Raw genomic sequence first — 15,076 nt, forward strand, 5'->3', positions numbered from 1 at the left:
AGCTACAGAGACCCAAATGGCGCGCTCTCAATTGCTTTAGAAAGTAGACATTCATAGGCTTTCCAGCAATATATAATACTCCATACTTGTTCTCGAGATTTGATGGCCCAAATTGCCGTTTAAAGTCAGCCTAAAAATTCTGGCGTAAAACGCCCAAACTGCACCAGAATTGGAGTTAAATGCCCAAACTGGCACCAAAGCTGGCGTTTAACTCCAGGAACAGCCTAAGCACGAAAAAGCTTAAATGCTCAGCCCAAGCACACACCAAGTGGGCCCAAGAAGTGGATTTCTGCACTATCTGCACTTAGTTACTCATTTTCTGTAACCGTAGGTTACTCATTTTCTGTAAAAACTACTTTTAGAGATTCATTCAGTACCTAAATACATTTTACACTTTATATGGTATCTTCTATGGCATGAGTCTCAAAACCCCATAGGTGGGGGTGAGGAGATCTACTGTGTTTCAATGGATTAATGCAATTACTACTGTTTTCTATTCAATCACGCTTGCTTCTATTCTAAGATACTCATTCGTACTTAATTTGGAGAAGATGATGATACGTGACACTCATCATCATTCTAAGATCTATGAACGTGTGCCTGACAACCACTTTCGTTCTACACGAGCTCAACATAGTCATTGGGCGACAGCTTGAGTGCGTATCTATTGGGTCTCTAATCCACGGACCGAGTCCGTGAGATCAGAACGTTCGTGGTATAGGCTTGAATCAATTGGCAGCATTCTTGGGATCCTAAAAGTCTAAACCTTGCCTGTGGTATTCCAAGTAGGATCTGGAAGGGATGACTGTGACGAGCTTCAAACTGCGAATGTTGGGCGCAGTGACAGTAAGCAAAAGGACAATGGTCCTATTCCGACGCTAGTTGGAACCAAGAGATGATTAGCCGTGCCGTGACAGCGCCTGATATTTTTCATCCGAGAGGATCATACAGCCTGCCATGGAAAGAAGCCGTGCATGTTTGGAGAAGAAGACAGTAGGAAAGCAGAGATTCAGACGACAGAGTATCTCCGGAACCTCAACCTGTTCCTCATCACTGAATCACAAGTATTATTTAATTTATGTTATTAATTTTTCATAAATACAATCACTCTTATCATTAATCTCCTAACTAAGATTTATAAAATAACCATAGCTGCTTCAAGCCGACAATCTCCGTGGGATCGACCCTTACTCACGTAAGGTATTACTTGGACAACCCAGTGCACTTGTTGGTTAGTTGTGCGGAGTTGTGAAAAATGTGATTTACAATTTCGTGCACCAACAATCCAACCGTAATATCCTTTGTTTAATACTTTAGCTTGATCATTTCCTTTTGTTTTCAATTTTTTATTCAACTTTCAAACTTCATGCAAAAATAAAAGAAAGTGATGCATAGCATTCATGTATCTCATGTTTGATACCAAGTTTGGTGTGAGCATATTTTTTCATTCACTAACTAAGTTGTTATGGTTGCTTCATGAAAGTAAGCAAGATATGTATTCTTTTTCATGATGCCTATGCTTAAAAACTAAGTTTGGTGTTAAACACAAAGTGCATGAAGGAAGAACAGAGTCACTTTTGATTCTTTGAAAAGCCATTCTTAGATTGTCATGACTAATTTGCATGATGGTTATTTTTTAATTTGTTAGATTAGATTTGTTTTTGTCCAATTTTGAATTATGTTCATATATTTCTTTAAGTTTGGTTAATTGTTTTCTCGGTTACAATTATTTGAAGTTTGAATTTTGTAGATAGAAGCCAAAACCAAGATATGCTAGAGCATAGCATTTGAATTCGACCGCTCCATGCATGCAATGGTTCAGTCATCCTTGACAAGGCATGGTGTGGTCACCTATTCTTGTGACAATGCTCACATGTGCAACTTTTATCTCCATTTGTTTGAAAAGGGTACCTCAAACAGGCATAGGCCTTGGTTTCTAGGCTATACTTTTGTCCATTTTTTTAGCTTCTCTAACCGAGTCACAACCCGCCTTTCCACTAATTACATCTTCTTACACTCGTTATCTTCATTCCACATTGCATGCACACCATTAGATTCACAACAATTGATCACCACCCTCCATGCCTTCCATACTTTCATCTATAAATTAAATTCCCTGTTTCCCACTCCACACAACCAAAGCATTCAAACACTTTCTTCTTTCTTTCAATAACACTTCACACTTCACATTTTTTTCATTTCCTTAATCTCTTCTTTCTTCATATCACACTCTTCGTCTTCATATTTCATTGTTTTCATTTTTTTTGTCACTAACTTTTAGTGCTTGAGAATGAGCACTCTCTAAGTTTGGTATGGAGTTAGCCATTCCTTCATTTACAATGAATGGCTTTAGAATCTTCATCTAGAAAAAGAAAAGGAAAGTAACCATTAGAGCAACCTTAATTTGATGATAAGGGATTCAAATCCTCTTTTCATGAGCTTTAATTCCATGGTTGGATGATCAACAAAGATGCAATTCTACAGATTGCCATTAGACTTGAGAAGGACACCTATCCTACTATTAGAAAAGAGATTCAAAAAAGAAAATGGGAGCTCTTATGTGATGCACATGTTTATGTAAGTCTCGCCTTCATTCAAGAATTTTATGCCAATGCTATGAGAGAAAAAAAGGAGTACCCTCCTTATAAAATTTTTGTAAGAGGTACAGAGGTGGACTTCAGTCCTAATGCCATCAGAAGAGCACTAAAAATAAGGCCACACTTCTCCTCTAAGCCAAGATATGAAGAAAGGATAAATACGGCCCCAGGGTATGATGAGGTGATCAATGATATCTATATTCTGGGAATTAAATGGATCTTGGTTTCAAATGGAGCTCCAAATCAATTAAAAAGAACGGATTTCATGCCAGAGGCAAGAGGACGGTTTGAGATTATACGGAGATCCATCCTCCTTACATCCAACAATTTTAAAGTCATAGTTGAGAGGGCAATCATGGTGCACTGTATAATGAAGTGTGGGGTAGTGAATGTGGAAGACATCACTACTGAAAATATTCAAAAAATAGCAAAAAGCAACTCCCCCATCATTTATCGCTTGTGTGAAAAAGCTAGAGTGCTCTTTGTGGATGAAGACACCACCTAGGTGTCAGTGGCCAAACCCATCACTACTAGGAGGATGGAGAGAGTTTTGCTCAATCCAGGACAAAAGAGGCCACCAAGAAGAAGAGAGTCTGAGCAAGCAACATTTCAAGAAGAAGAGCATCAAAATCAAATCTTACAACAACAACCACAACAAATGACCACTTTGACATGATCCAGCTCCAAAGTACCCTGCAAAACATCTCTGAACAACAAATGAAGCTGTAAGAACAACAATTGAAACTCCAAGAGCAACAACTACAGTTTTAAGAGCAATAATTGCAATATCAACAGAACAAACAAAATCAAATCCAACAGTTGCTTGACTCAAAGAATCAACAACATAAAGAGTTCTTGCAGTTCAGACACTTAGAGGAGTACAGGCATGATAATCGAGTGGAAGGAGAATTAAATATCCAAGCAAAATTGACTTACTTATGTCAAGGAATTTAAAAGATGGAACCATCTATGCCATATTTTCCAAAGATAACATAGAGGATAGTGCATGAGTTGAAAGAGGTCCGACTTGAACATGGAGAAAGAGTGCAAAAAAGCATGGTAGAGCATGATTTTTGGGAATTGAGGACTTCCTCTTCTAAGAACACAGAAGCACTAAGTGTGTAGGAGCTAAGGAACTTGGAGCTAGGCAATGAAGAAGATGGTGATGAATAAATCAAGGTGGTGAAGCTCTTTTCATTTGTTGCTTTGTTTGTTTTAATAATAATGGTTGTATGAGTATTTTTCTTTACTTTGCACACTTTGTGTGTTTATATTTTGTTTTATGCTTATCTTTAAAAATTTAATAAAAGATGTTATTTTTCCTTTAGGCTTGAGTTGTATTAAAAATTGTTCAAAGTAAAAGAAGTTAAGGAAGTCTTAGGTATTAAAAGTGAGTGTAATTGAGAGGAAGGTATAAGTTGATGATGGAACCATAAAATGAAGCTCCATAATTTCTCATTCTTAGTTGAAACACTAAGATAGAGGAGGAAATTTGAAGAATGTTATAAAGGCTCTCAAACATCAATACAACAAAGAACTAGTAGCATAAACAAGTAAAAGAAAGTTTAGCTCAAAGTTTTGAGCATCAATTACTAGGAAAACCAAGAAAGAAACAAAAGACACTCAAAGAGTTTAAGCCTAGTAAATGCTTGTGGTGAACTTGTGTCAAAGAGAGAGGCTTGAGCAAGTAAATTCTTAGGGGTATCTCAACACCTAGAACCTTAGACCAACTGATTTGGGAGTGTTAATTGAAAGCTTATTTAAAGAGCTACTTTGAGAAAAAATATTTAGAGTTATGGTCAAGCAAAAAAGAATCAAGAAAAGAAAGCAAAGGTGCAAGAAAAGATGCAATGCTACTTCAAGGTGACAACATATAAAGAGGCCTCTGTAACTTGATTTGAATAGAATTCCTAGGTTCTAAGGATTTCAAGGCAAGAATTAACAATTAAGGAATTTCATGCATGGTTACATAATTAAATTATCCCTTCATCTCTTGATTGCCTTATTTTTAAACTTCCTTCACTCAAGTTGCTTAAGAATAATATTATTTGCATAACTCTTTCTAGAGGACAAGCAAGTTTTAAGTTTGGTGTTGTGATGCATGTGCATCTTAACTAGTTAGTTTTGTTAGTTTATAACTCTTTTTCATGAATCTTGGATAATAATCAAGTGATTTTGTGGTTAAATCTCAGTATGTTTGCATGTAAAAGATGATTGAACATTAGTTGAATTTATGTTCATTCATGAATATATAAGCTAAGATTGATGCGAGTGGTACACTAAGTGATTTGGTGACTATAGGAATGATTATTGTTGCACTTATGTACACTAGCTCATTTGGTAATTATTCATGAGATTATGAACCAAACTTTGACAAAAAAATTTTTAATGACTGTTAAGAAAATGATGATGAAGAATGGAGAGGTAAGCATCCCAAGGCAGAGCGTTAGTAACGCTTCAATTGTGAAGCGTCACCCCCAAGTAACGCATGCAACAAGAAGAAAACGTGTTAGTGGTAAATTGAAGCAGGGCATGCTTGTTTATGGAGCTTGCATAGTGATGTTGGTAACACCTTTGTTCCAATGCACCCTTCATAGTGGCGTTGATTACAAGTGAAGCAAGGCATGCATGTTTATGGAGCTTGCATGAGGCATTGGTAACGCTTGGTTCATAAAGCGCCCATTCCAAAATGGCGCCAATGTTGTGCAAGGAAGAAATGAAGCAAGAAATCTATGGCACAAAGAATGCATGCACACAAGGAAGGCATTACTAATGCCAGAGCAACAAGGGCGCCCATCAAAGGAATGCCAATGATGCAACAATAAAGCTAGAGGTAAGGCTTATATTCTTATTACTTCTTTCTATATATATATATATTGTATGAGGTTTAGAACTGTCATAGCGCTTTATCGCCATTTGCTTTACGGCTAGAGGTAAGGCCTAAGGTGACAGGGTGTTACATTTAGTGGTATCAGAATGGTTCATCCTCGTGAGCCTGAGGGATGGACCGATTGTACTTCATTGCATACTCTGGGTCATTTTTCTTTTGTTCTATTTAGGATATTTGTTTGATAAACATAGCATGCTTGTTTGTGAGTACCTCTTTGAGATATTGAGACTGATCACTTGATATCGATTGTTTGGTGTGCACAGGACCCTGAATTGCGACTTGCGGGCGAGGTCAGACACGTACTCAAAGAGAGAATGAGGGTAACCCGTCAGTGAACAACCATGTTAAATTCATTGCGGCATTGACTAACTTGGCTAACACAATACAAGCGAGCGCTGCTACGACTACTCATGCTATGGAATGGATAGGGCAACTGATGAGCACATATTTTATACGCTTTTTGGCATTATTTTCATGTAGTTTTTAGTATGTTTTGTTTAATTTTTATTAAGTTTTCATAGATTTTAGTGTAAAATTCACATTTTTGGATTCTACTTTGGTTTTGTGTGTTTTTATGCAATTTCAGGTATTTTTTGGCTAAAATTGAGGAGCTGGGGCAAAAGTCTTATTCAGAGAAAGCACTGCAGATGCTATCCGGATCTGATCTCCTTACACTCGAAAGAGCTTTTCAGGAGCTACAGGAGTCCAAATGGAGCGTTCGTAACGACTATGGAAAGCTAACTTCCGGAGCTTTCCAAAAATATATAATAGTTTATACTTTTTTCATATTAGAAGGTCCAAAATTGGCGTCCAACACAAGCCTCCTACCCTATTCCAGGCATCCAGTGCCCAAAAGAGGAGACCAGCGTCCAAACGCCCAAACTGGACCCCCCAGCCAGCGTTCAATGCCCTAGAGGCCTCTTAGCACGTGGATCTCATCAAAACCTAGCCCAAACACTCACCAAGTGTGCCCAGAAGTGAATTTTAGCACTAAAATACTGTTTTACCCTTTCTTATGTAATCCTTAATCATTAGTTTAGTATTTAAGACTTTTTACACTTGATCTTCGAGGATAGACAGAAGCTTTTCCAGCCATATTTTGTTTTTTACATTGTTTTTCTATCAGTACGAGTTTCTAAACCTCCTAAGTTGAGGGGAGGAGCCTTGCTGAGTTTTATGGATTAATAAAAGTATTACTGTTCTTTCTCAATTCGTGTTTGATTCTCTATTCTAAGATGTATCTTCGTTCTTCATCAATATGAATGCGTTGAACTGGCATAAGGTTATCATATTCTACATGGGTTCAGAGTGAGTCTTTCATCAGACAATGATGAACCACCAACTTGATTATGCATCTCTTAGATGGCTAATCCACGACTTTGTTGGGGACTTCTCGAGACACCAGTTCAGCCGAAGTATAGGGAGATTAGGGTCTCAGTGGTAGAGGATAGAACCCAAAGGCACAACATTCTCTGATCCGAAAGATCCAACCTTGTCTGTGGCATTTTGAGTAGGATCATTATGGAGAATGGACTGCAGGAGCTTCACCCTCAATCAGAATGGATCCGCACTAACCTTGGGGTTCAGATCTGGAGGAGTATTGGCGGCTGCTCAAATCAGGGTCAATCACATACAGCCTGCCATAGAAGAAATCATTCACAGTTGAAGAACAAAGCATCTCCAAGCCTTAACCACCTTCTTATCATAGTGACGAATGTGATTTTCTGTCAGTAAAGAATTCACAAATAAATTCTCGTTGCAAGTATAGTTTCTAAACCAACAAAGAATCCTTTCGTACAAAAATTTGGTTGTCACTTAAGCAAACCCAATAAAAATAATAACCGAAGTATTTAAACCTCGGGTCGTCTCTCAAGGAATTGCAGGGAGGTGTGTTACTATTGGTTATGAGTTTTTGTTTTCTGAGAAATTTTGGAATGAGGAGTGGAAAAATAAATGATTATAAATTAAAGCAATAAAAATTAACAAGAGGTTTTATGTAATTGAAATAAAAAGCCTTGACCAAGGGTATGATTAATTGGAAGTTCTATCCTTGTTGGATTTTCTCAAGTGTAGTGTCAAGAGGTTGTTATTTTCACTTAGTTAACCCTTACTAAATAAAGGAAAGTCAAGTGATTTATCTAACTATTATTCGCAAATCCTAATCCTCTCCCTTGGGAAGGACTAGCGTTAGTAAATAGAGAATTAGCTAACAACTTCCAATTTAACTAGCACTTGAGCATTTCAACTCTAGGGTCTCCATTTAATCAACCCCCAAGTCAAGTTAGGAGTCTACTCTGTCAACATAAATACCATCTTCGTTGTTTTATAAGAGAAGTAAAAAGGGAACATGGTAATTAAAATCAATTGAAAGCAATTAAACAAATAATAAAATTTAAATGGAAAAATACTTCTTGCATTAATAAATTCTAAAAACAATTCAATTGTAACTTTGAACAAAGATTAAGGATATGAAAGAGTAAGGAAAAAATAAAACAAACTAGAATGATAAAGACTTCAATGGGGTAGTAACTCTTGTCAATATCCAACTCAAAGCATAAAACTAGGAATCCTAAATCCTAGAGAGAGGAGAGAGCCTCTCTCTATAAAAACTACATCTAAAAAAACTAAAATTGTGAATTATGATAAGTGTATCAATGTTCCCTTGATTCTCCCACTTTGTAGCCTCTAATCTGTGTTTTCTGGGCCGAGAACTGGGTCAGAAACAGCCCAGAAATTGCTGGGGGCGAATTCTGATATGCTGGATTTGCGCAGATCAACACGTGCGTGTTGCTTATCTTCAGGGCAACTATGGAAAATTATATATCATTTTGAAGCCCCGAATGTTAGCTTTCTAACACAATAAGAACCGCCTCATTTGGACCTCTTTAGCTCAAGTTATGGGCAGTTAAGTATGAAGAGGTCAGGCTGGACAGCTTAGCAATTTCTTCAACTTCTTGTATTCCTTCCACTTTTGCATGCTTCCTTTCCATCCTCTAAGCCATTCCTGCTCTATAAACCCTGAAATCAGTTAACACACATATCAAGGCATCGAATGGTACTAAGGGAGGATTAAACATAGCAAATTTAAGGCCAAAGAAGCATGTTTTCAGTCGTAGCATAAAAATAGGAAGGAGAACGTAAAACATGAGAATTCTATGAATAAGTGTGAGTTTAATGGATAAAATCTACTCAATTAAGTACAAAATGTACCACAAAATAGTGGTGCATCACATAGTTTACACGACTTCTGAGTTCTGACTACCTTTTTATGCTTTTAACCAAATCCAACAAATTTCCTACTCACCTGACTAAGATCTGTAAGATAATCATAGCTTGCTTCAAATCACAATCCTCGTGGGATCGATCCTGACTCACTTAGGTATTACTTGGACAACCTAGTGCACTTGCTGGTTCAGTTGTACGAAGCGTGGGGATTCGTGCACCAAGTTTTTGGCGCCATTGCTGGGAATTGTTCGAGTTTGGACAACTAATGGATTATCTTGTTCAAAAAGATAAGGTATTGTCTTTAATTTTGTTAGAGTCTTTTATTTTATTTTTCTTTTTTCGAAAAATCAAAAACCTTTTTAAAAAAAATATTTTTTTCTTTTCTTTGTTTAATCTTTCTTTTTGGTTTGAGTCTTTTATTTTTGTTCTTGTTGAAATTTTCAAAATTTTGGTGTCTTCTTGTGTCTTTTCTTTGAAATTTTTGAAAATTTTGTCTTTGGTTTTCAAAAATTTTAAGTTTGGTGTCCTTTGCATGTTCTTTTGTTCTTTGAATTCTTTGAGTTTTGTTCTTGGTGTTCTTCTTGATCTTCAAAGTGCTCTTGTTTTTTTTGTTTTGATCTTAAAATTTTTAAGTTTGGTGTCTTTTTGTGTTTTCCTTCCCCAGTTGACTGTCTGTCGGATCTTGCTGCCTAGTGGAGGAATATGCATCGCACGTAGTGCTGGCATTGCGCCCAGCAATCCTTCGGCCAGGTCGAGTCTGAGCAACTGGAGACGCCTCACTATAATAGGCTGCCGAGCCATTACAGAAGTTAAGCCGGTTGAGGTCAGTTTTTCCATTTGGTGATCCGTTTGTGTTCTACGGCCCATTCTACCCCCGGGGGCAGGAGGGCTCGCCTTAAAGAGGAAAGGTCATTTTTGACCGGGATTTTTTCATGAAGCCTTTAAAAAGTATTCTTAATGCCCCAACAAAACTTCCAGCAAAACTCACGAGCCAACGCTGATATGTGAAAATCTGGGTCCTCTGTTAAAATCACTGTGGCCAACTGGCCTAAATAGGCCACGTGCCTGTTCTGTTTGACATGCTCAGCAAAACTCGTCTAGGGGTCAAATTTCAACGCAGTTTTTTCCAAGCACCTTTTGAAAGAAAGAGATCATTCCATCGACCGAATTTGGCCAAGGCTCATGCTAGCCGACCATACCTGGGCAGGTGCCCGTGCAGGCCAGGTCTTGTCCTATCCCGGACACCCCTCGGCCTAGTCAAGGTCGTTGCCCGGTCTCTATTTCACGGGCCTTGGCTTGCCTCGGGTCACCCCGCCTTCTCCTAGGGACTCGTTATGGTCTCCGGCCGAGAACTCTTTAACTTGTGAAATTTTTCAAGGGAAGGGACAAATCGAAGCGACAAGGGCTGAATCTCAGTGGATCGTTGAAGCAAGGCTGCTCTGCCACTTACAATACCCTGTCGTGTATTTAAGTTAACTGCAAAGGATTCTACCCGCCGTGCATTCAGAATAGCGCTTCGAGGACTCCCACAGGGCTCGTTCACCCCGGGGGTGTCGCCAACGGCACGTGCCTCTTGGGGGCCAGGCCCCTTACTGCAGGTCGGCAAACGAGCGGCGGGTGCACGCATCGCTTCTAGCCCGGATTCTGACTTAGAGGTGTTCAGTGATAATTCAACGCACGGTAGCTTCACGCCACTAGTTTTTCAACCAAACGCGATGACCAATTGTGCGAATCAACGGTTCCTCTCGTACTAGGTAGAATTACTATTACGACACTATCATCAGTAGGGTAAAATTAACTTATCTTACGATGGTCTAAACCTAACTCACATTCCCTATTGGTGGGTGAACAATCCAACACTTGGTGAATTTTGCTTCACAATGATAGGAAGAGCCAATATTGAAGGATAAAAAAGCAACGTCGCTATGAACGCATGGCTGCCACAAGCAAGTTATCCCTGTGGTAACTTTTTTGACACCTCTAGCTTTAAATTCTGAAGGTCTAAAGGATCGTTAGGCTACACTTTCACGGTTTGTATTTGTACTGGAAATTAGAATCAACCGAACTTTTACCCTTTAGTCCACACGAGATTTCTATTCTCGTTGAGCTCATCTTAGGACACCTGCGTTATCTTTTAACAAATGTGCCACCCCAACCAAACTCCCCACCTGACAATGTCTTCCACTAAGATCGACCGGCCGAAGCCAGCCTTGGGTCCAAAAAAAGGGCAAATGCCCCGCCTCCAATTCACGGAATAAGTAAAATAACGTTAAAAGTAGTGGTATTTCACTTTTGCCGTTTCCGGTTCTCACTTATCCTACACCTCTCAAGTCATTTCACAAAGTCGGACTAGAGTCAAGCTCAACAGGGTCTTCTTTCCTCGTTGATTCTGCCAATCCCCTTCCCTTGGCTGTGGTTTCGCTGGATAGTAGACAGGGACAGTGGAAATCTCGTTAATCCATTCATGCGCGTCACTAATTAGATGACGAGGCATTCGGCTACCTTAAGAGAGTCATAGTTACTCCCGTCGTTTAATCGCGCTTGGATGAATTTCTTCACATTGACATTTAGAGCATTGGGCAAAAATCACATTGCGTTAACATCCACAAGGACCATTGCAATGCTTTGTTTTAATTAAACAGTCAGATTCCCCTTGTTCATACTAGTTCTGAGTCGACTGTTCTATGCTCGGGGAAGAGGCCCCGAGGGGCCCATTCCCAATCCTTTCCCCAACCAGCATGCGACGACCCAATCTCGCCTTGAGAGCAGCTCGAGCAGCCCATCGACAGCCGACAGGCTCGGGGTTGGGACCCTCGTGCCCAGCCCTCAGAGCCAATCCTTTTCCCGAGGTTACGGATCCATTTTGCCGACTTTCCTTGCCTATATTGTTCTGTCGACCAGAGGCTATTCACCTTGGAGACCTGATGCGGTTATGAGTACGACCGGGCGTGATAGGCACTCAGCCCTTCGGATTTTCAAGGGCCGCCGGAGGCGCACCAGACACCACGCGACGTGCGATGCTATTCCAGCCGTTGAACCCTACCTCCGACTGAGCCGTTTCCAGGGTAGGCAGGCTATTAAATAGAAAAGGTAACTCTTCCCGTGGCCCTGGTGCACGAAATTGGCTCTGCAGTATTCACACAGATAGACCAGCAAGTATATCGGGTCGTCAAAGTAATACCTCAGGTGAGTGAGGGTCGATCCTACGGAGATTGTTGGTTTGAGCAAGCAATGGTTACCTTGCAGAACTTAGTCAGGCAGATAGAAAATATAGTTTGTCATGAAAAATGCATAAAATAGATAAAATAAATAAAACGTTACTAGATAGGTGTGAAATCAATGGTATGAGAACAGTTGAGGCTTCGGAGATGCTTCTTCCTTCTGGATCAACTTTTCTCATCATCTGCTCCAACTTCTGATTGATTCATTCCATGGCAGGCTGTATATGTGATGCCTAGGCATCTTAGGCTAGTTTCCCAAGCCTTTGTCATTAGTTTTCATTTAGTTTCATACACTTTCTAAGGCAAATTTGGATGACAAATTTATGTATGTCTTGATTCAATCAAACATTATTAATTATGTGCATTTTCATGAGATTTATGCAAGATTTACTTGATGCAATGAATGATGCATTATTTTATGATTATGGCAATACTTTGATGAATTTTGTTTGGTTGATGATAGGTAAGAAGAAGTAAGAGAAAAACAAGGAAGAAGCAGAGGAGGCAACGTTGGTGGCCAAAGTTGGCTCACCAACGTTGCCATGAATGTTGCTTATGGAGAAGGAAGCAACGTTGGTGGCCAAGTTGGCCCACCAACTTTGCCACAAACGTTGGCTTATAGAGAAGGAAGCAACGTTGGCTTATGGAGAAGGAAGCAACGTTGGTGGCCAAGCTGGCCCACCAACGTTGCCACAAACGTTGGCTTAAGGAAGGGTGAGCAATGTTGGTGGCCAAGTTGGCTCACCAACATTGCCACAAACATTGGCTCAAGGCAGGGTGTGCGATGTTGGTGGCCAAGTTGGCTCACCAACTTTACCACAAACGTTTCAAGGAAGAGAATGAGCAACGTTGGTTGCCTAAGAGGGCTCACCAACGTTGCCCACCAATGTGCCAAGCCTCACAAGCAACGTTGGTGGCCAAAGTTTGCTCACCAACGTTCCAAGCTCAACAAGCAACGTTGGTGGTCCAAAGTGGCTCACCAACGTTGTTGGCAACGTTGCAAGCAAAAAGGGTGCCAACGTTGGTGTGCCAACATTACCACATACGTTGCCCACCAACGTCTTCGATAAAATCTCAAGTTGGAGCTAGAAAAATTTAATGTGATGCGTACGCGTGGATGACGCGTACGCGTGAAAGTGGAATTTTAGCCAGTCTCGCGCACGCATGGGCGACGCACACGCGTGATATGACAAAAAAACAGCTTTGACGCGTATGCGTGGGTGACACGCACGCGTGACCAGTTGAACGTTGGTGCACCAATGTTGGGCACCAACTCTAGTGGCAATGCCCAAAGTGGCTCATGCTTACCACGTTTGTGCCATTTAGTGCACAAACGTTGGTCACCAACGCCAGCACCAACTTTCTTTCCAAATGGCACTCATGCAAGCTTGTGAACGTTAGTGAACTAACGTCCTTGTCAACGTCATAAAGAGTCACTCCAAACTTGCTTTAACTAAAGGTCAAAGCCCACATCCAAAGACTTGAAGATTGAACTAGGAAGTGTATAAATAGGATAGATTTTGAAGTTAAAAAAGAGAGGCTGGGAAGCAGGAACCCTAATTAGGAAACCCTGAATCATTTTCTTTCACTTTCATGTACTTTTCTTTTCCTCTTTTGTTTTACTGAGCAATGATGAACTAAACCCCATTTCATTAGGGGGAGGAGCTCTATTGTAATTCACATGATTAAATAAAATTCTTCTTCTTCTCAATCCTCTTGTTGTAGCTAAGGTATATCTTCTATGTTTATTGTGATTTACTCACTCCGGAAGGGGGTTTAAATCAATTGAATCTCTATGTGAGCCTCGGAATGGGAATCATAGAGATTAGAATTAAAGCTCTATCCCTCACAATTCTCTTGACCAACACTATTTAGGAGGAATTGAGGTCTTTAGAATTTGTATGGCTTATGGATAAGATAATGTACTTGATGACAAGTCATCTTATGCTAGTTTTACAAGCATTTTTCATTAGTTTCATTAGGTTTTATGCACTTTCTTGCACAATCAGTAAGTAATTGGAGTGGATTTTCATGATCATGTTTAATCAATAAACCATCATTTATTTTACACAAAAATCATAGGTTTTATGCTAGAATTAATTGATTTCATGAAAGATGCAAAGACCTTGTGAATTTGTTGATACTTTGATTCGTTATTTGGTTGCTTGTAGGTGAAGAAATGAGAAACAAAAGGTAGCGTTCAATGAATGAACGTAGCGTTCAAAGAGTGAACGCCCATGAAGAAAGAAGCGCTCAACCAAATCACACAAGAAGCAGCGTTCAAGCAAGTGAACGCCACATTCACTTTAGTGAACGTTTTTGGGCTTGGAACCAAGGAAAGCTGGGCGCGCACAAAGCACTCATCAAAGGAGTAGCGCTCAACAATTTGAGCGTAGCGCTCAACCTAGGGAGCGCTAGGAAGCACTCGACCAAGGGAGCGCTGGGAGCGCTCAAGGAAGGCAACGTAGTGCTCGAAAGGGGAGCGCCCAAGAAGGGAACTCGTGCACCAAGGCGCATGCCAAAGAGCCACGTTCAACAAAGTGAACGTCACGTTCACAAAAGTGAACTTTTTTGTGACTCTTGGCCAAGGAAGCATGCACACCCAAGCGCTAGCCAAGGAAAGGCACGCAGCAAGGAGGCAGCATTTGGAAAAATAAACGTGACGTTCACTAGAGTGAACGTTTTCGAAGAGAGAGAGCCACCAACGAGCCAAGGAAACACCAAGGAGCAACGTTCACATTTGGAACGTGACGTTCAAATAATGAACGCTAGGGGCATTGTTGAGCACACGTGACAAGGCACACAAGGCAAGTGAACGCCAAGTTCACCAACCCAACGGAGCGCTCCACTGGAGCATGCCTCCAACCCAATTTCAATCAATTTGCCATCTTAGATCCATTTCTTCACAAATCAAAAGGCCCACTCCAAGTTTTGAAGATTAAAAATAGACAGTGTATAAATAGGATTAAGTTTGATTTGAAAAGGACCTTTAGCTCATTTTAGTTTTCTGACTTTTAATTTTCATTTGTTTTGAATTTGGGGAATTGGGATTGGATCTGTTTTCTTTCTATTTTGTTCTTGCTTCTGCAACTTTTACTTTCTGTTTTGGATTTTGAACTGAGATTAGAGAACTCTACTTGAAT

The 15,076-nt window shown here is 40.1% G+C and overlaps 1 pseudogene; it reads right to left on the minus strand.

Moving 5' to 3' along the window:
* Positions 1-10,099: 10,099 nt before the first annotated feature.
* LOC148553139 (25S ribosomal RNA) lies at positions 10,100-11,607 on the minus strand (annotated as a pseudogene).
* Between the last annotated feature and the right edge of the window lie 3,469 nt (positions 11,608-15,076).

Source organism: Arachis ipaensis, chromosome B7 (genome assembly GCF_059453495.1).
Source record: "Arachis ipaensis isolate K30076 ecotype BB chromosome B7, ASM5945349v1, whole genome shotgun sequence".
Classification (NCBI taxonomy): Eukaryota; Viridiplantae; Streptophyta; class Magnoliopsida; order Fabales; family Fabaceae; genus Arachis; species Arachis ipaensis.